Raw genomic sequence first — 5,224 nt, 5'->3', positions numbered from 1 at the left:
AGTCTGTTTGAAAGCTATTTTAAATCATTCACTCTTCGGGAGGGGAATTCAAGATGAGCTTCTTACTGGATGGGCGCCCAAGGTAAAAGACAACATAGATGATTCCCCACAAAAGAATGAGGGAGCACACCTATTACCAGCTCTCAGAAAGCACAGCCTGAGCCTTAGGCGTGTTATGAGTGGGAAGAGAGCTCTAGGCTTGGGTTATTCTAGTAATGCAAGGGAAGCGGCTCCATTCTTGTCACTGGAAGGAGACTTGAGACCACTTAGATCCTTTATTCAAAGGTCAACTGCCTTATTCTGCTACTTCCTGCCTCCCATTTCCTTTTCCGTATGGAAGACAAAGCTTAAAACTAAAGGAGTGATTTGAGACTCAGAAAGAAACATGAAAACATATGGATTACCAAGGCAATGCTTGCTCAGTAGCTGGTGATTTCCCCCCGAGTTTAACAGGTCTTTTCACACATATTAGAAAAAGTTTCACAGTTTTCCCAAAAAGCAGCAGCAACCTTCCAAGCCTTTGAGTGCTATTGCCTACTCAAGCCTGGGCTGCCTCAGGTTGAAATAGTTGTCTCCTGTACAGTCCGATGAATGGGCCAGCAGGATGAAGCATCCTGGGAGAAAAGTGTGACCAAGAACTTGATTTCTGGGGCACAAGGAGCATAGCTATTCTCTGGGGCCTATTCCTATGTGTCTATTACTTTATTCCAAACCCCATGTTAATCCTGAAGGGAGCCAGGAGAATATTCTGCACATTTGAAAACAGATATGCTGAAATGGAAATCAGTAAGTTCCTACCCTAGGAACTTGATCACAATGACAGATTTTACACAAAGCCCAAGGAATAAGTCTATTTCTTTTTGAGTGCAATGCCCTGTTAGTGTTTGTTTGATATGAGATGCCATCTAGTCCTTGGATCCTGCTTCCTTATTCCCTGACCTCGTCCTTGAATCTCCCAGCACTTCTTATTTTTTCCATGCTATTTTTTTGTTAAATTTAAATCTAATTAACTCAATTTTGAAAATAGCATAATCATTAAAGTCACTGAGATTGCCACTTACTGTGCTAAGGAATACCCAAATAGCTATGTGACTGATTTTGAGCAGGGATCAGCAAAGCACAGCTAACTGGCCAAAATCCAGCCCACTTCCTGTTTTTGGATTTCTTGTGAGCAAAGAATGTTTTTACAGTTTTCAATGATTTTTTAAATTAAAAGAAGAATAATACTTATTAATATGTAAGAACTATATGCAATTGAAATACCAATGTACAGAATTAAAACTTATTGAAACACTGTCATCACACTCATTTGTTTAATATTGTCTAAGGCTGCCTTTCTGCTACAATAGCAGAATTGAGTAGTTGCAACAGAGACCACGTGGACCACAAATCCTAAAGTATTTACTATCTTGCTGTATATTAGGCTGTTTTCATACAGCTATAAAGACATACCTGAGACTGGGTAATTTATAAAGAAAGAAGGTTTAATTTTGCTCACCAGTCTGGAGGCTGTACAGGACTCTTCTTCTGGCAAACCCTCAGAAAACTTACAATCATGGTGGAAGGCAAGGGGAAGCAAGCACATATTCACATGGCCAGTAGGAGAGAGAGAACAAAGAGGAAGGTGCCACTTGCCTTCAAACTACCAGCTCTCATGAGAACTCTATCATGAGACAGCACTAGGGGGATGGTACTAAACCATTAGAAACAACCACTCTACCCAATCACCTCCCACCAGGCCCCACCTCCAACACTGGAGATCACAATTCAACATGACATTTAAGTGGGGACACAGAACCAAACCACATCATGCTGCATTAGTTAGGGTTCCCAAGAGAAACAGAACCAGTAGTATATAGATAGATAGATTGATTGATAGAAAGATTTTTTTTATGAGGAATTAGCTCATATGATTATATGGAGGCTGATAAGTCCCACAATTTGTCATCTGTAAGCCGGAGGTCTGGTGGTGGAGTTCCAGTTCATGTATGAAAGCCTGGAAACCAGGGGAGGCAACAGTGTAAATCCAGGTTCGAGTACTAAAGCTTATAACCGGAGTGCACATGTCTGGAGGAAGGAGAAGATGGATGTCCCGGCTGAAACAAAAAGCTAATTTGTCTTTCCTCCACATTTTAGACTTTTTCAGGCCCTCAAGGGGTTGGATCATGCCCACCCACACTGGTGACTGTGATCTTCTTTACATAGTCTGCCAATTTAAATGCTAACATTTTCCAGAAACACTCTCATAGACACACTTGAAAAGAAATGTTTAACCAGAAATTTGGGTATTCCTTAGCCCAGTAAGTTGACACATAAAATTAACCATCACCTTTGTCCTTTGTAGAGCAAGTTTATTGGTCACTGGTTTATAGATTCACCCATATTTAACTATGTAAGTTGAATACTTCTCAAAAATGAGGGTGTTAAGAACCTGCAGGCTTAATGGACTTTAAAGTTACAGTTTGCTTCAGCTGTCAGATTCTCTCATATTTCTCAGGTGTCTCTGGAGAAAAGCTAAGTTTTGCATTCTGAAATGTATTGTGCGCAAAAAGATACATGGAGTTCCAAGACATGCTGTGTGTCATCTACCAATGCCTGGGAGTTGGATAGAAAGGGCATGATCATATGTATACTTTGAGGCCAGAATATCTTTGCTGTAAAAAATTGAGTAAAGTCTTGGTTGAAGACGTTAACAGTAGAAATGTGTGTATCTCTTCTTATGGTATACAGATTCCTCTAAAATTGTTGTGCTTAAAATGATTGTTTTAGCAAATTAAGTAATAAGTTTTATGAAGCAGAGAATCTATGTATTTAGGTTCCTTCTTTTTGCATTTTGTAGACTGTATTGCCTCATGTTGCATAACAAATTATTACAAACTTAGCAACTTAAAACACACCCATTATTATTCTACTGTTTTATGCATAGCTTAGCTGGTCCTCTGCTTCAAGATCTCAAAAGGCTCCAATCAGCATATTGGCTGGGTGCTGCAGTTTAATTCCAAGGTGGTTCAATTGGAGAAGGATCCCCTTCCATGCACATGTGATTGTTGGCAAGATTCAGTCACTTGTTGAGGGTGGACAGTGGGCTTTCGGGTTTTGCAGGCTATTGACTAGAGGTTACCCTCATTTCTTCCTTGTGTGAGTTTCTATCTGTAGGGTAGCTTACAATATAGCAGCTTGCTTTATTGCAGGTAGTAGTGAATACAGTCTTCTAGCAAGACAACTTATAAATCAACTTAAATACTATAATTTTGGAAGTGATAGCCCATCACCTTTGCTGTGTACTATTATAAGCAAATCACAGGTTCCCCTCACATTTAAGGGGAGGGGGATATGAAGTGGGTACAAGTACCAAGAGTGGGAATAACTAGGAACTACTTTTAAAACTGTCCACAACATAAATGAAAATTATTTTTGCTTCTGACCAGAGATGTTCTCAATGAGAGGTAAAAAATGTGAGAATTGTAAGAGAAGTTCCAAGGAAAACTATGGATTTTCATTTCTTCCTTGTTTGATTAAAATTAGCCTTTATCAATTTTAAACATTAAAAATCAAGGACTTTTCTTAAGGTGTTAAAATTTTCCTGACTTTATTTATTTATTTATTTATTTATTTATTTGAGACAGCGTCGCTCTGTCACCCAGTCTGGAGTGCAGTGGTGTGAGCTCGACTCACTGCAACCTCCGCCTCCTGGGTTCCAGTGATTCTCCTGCCTCAGCCTCCCAAGTAACTAGGACTACAGGTATCCACCACCATGTCTGGCTAAGTTTTGTATTTTTAGTAGAGGCAGGGTTTCACCATGTTGGCCAGGCCAATCTTGAGCTCCTGACCTCAAGTGATCCACCCACCTCGGCCTCCCAAAGTGCTGGGATTACAGGCCTGACTGACTTTAATTTGTTCTCTTTAGTTCCCTCATCACACCATGGTACATCCTTCTATCCCAGCATTAACACAGTGATTGCTAAACATCAACTGGCACATCTAGCTCCCTCATTATATTCTGAATTCCTTGCGGGCAGAGTCTTCAAGTTGGTCGTTGAGACCCTGCAGGGCAAAAAAGTAAACCCTCAAAATGCTCGCTAAATGTTTGAATGAATGAACAAATAAATGAATTTAATTTTCCGCATACTTTTTTCTCTTTGACCCAAACTTGACAATAGCCTAGTGTGATGTAAATAATAACTTACTTATATGTTTTATATATTCATTACATAAATTTACATGCACTTTTCCAAATATTGTATGTGCATCATATTTGTATTTGCAAATATGCAAATATTATGGAAACATTTTTATTTCCAAATATTGCAAAATCTGGAGTTTCCGGACATTTCACAGGGCCGGAAGTTAAAACCACAAATTTAAATTCCTTATTTAAATTCCTTATTTTTTTCTCCTAGAGCTGGAAACTGATTATTGACCTTATCTTTGAACTGCTAGTCAACTGATCTTGATTACAAAGACCATGTATGTCAAGCCACATGTTCGTCTCTAATATGTGGTATAAAGAAATAGGGAAGGACATGTGGTTACAGAGTTCTTTGATGGTGATGGGGGTGGGAAGAGTCGAAGCATTTGTGTTTTTCATAGCTAGAATCCAGAATGTCCTGAAATGAACAAAAAATAAATTTGTTTTAGCAGCTTCTCCGCTGGGGTAAGGAATGCTGATTCTTAAAAGAACTTGGGAGAGAATGTTTTGGTGAACTTGTATACTGTACCATAAATATTTTTGCTAAAATTATAGAATTGTCTGTTTCCTTTCAAATTGCATCAGGATCCAGGCAAGACCGATGAGTTTTTAATGTGGAAATTTCATGCACACATTTCAGCTTCTTCCTTTTCTTCTTCAACTTTGCCAAGTTGTTTTATGTTTAGTAAAGATTGATTTATCGGTGCTTTTTTGGCCTACCTGATGTGTTATGCAACTCTTTACCAAATTCAGGGATACAAACATCAGTTTGCAAGCTTGCTTTGTTGTAGCCCAAAAGAGCTTTATTAGATTCAGACTGATTTATTTACCGTGCTGAACGATTTTTGCATAGCCTAAAGCCTGATTCTTCTCTTCCATTTTTTCTTTGAAATTACAGAAAAAATTAATGAGACACGGTCACAGTCTGACTTGTTCTGTTCCTCAGGGTGCAGAATAAACAGATTCTGATCTGCTGCTGTTTGGAAACTGCAAAATGATAGAAATTCCTATTCTGGGTTTGGAAACAGCAAAATG

The sequence above is a fragment of the Rhinopithecus roxellana genome, chromosome 19, assembly GCF_007565055.1.
Source record: "Rhinopithecus roxellana isolate Shanxi Qingling chromosome 19, ASM756505v1, whole genome shotgun sequence".
In the NCBI taxonomy this organism is placed as follows: domain Eukaryota; kingdom Metazoa; phylum Chordata; class Mammalia; order Primates; family Cercopithecidae; genus Rhinopithecus; species Rhinopithecus roxellana.
Note: the sequence above shows the minus strand (reverse complement) of the source record.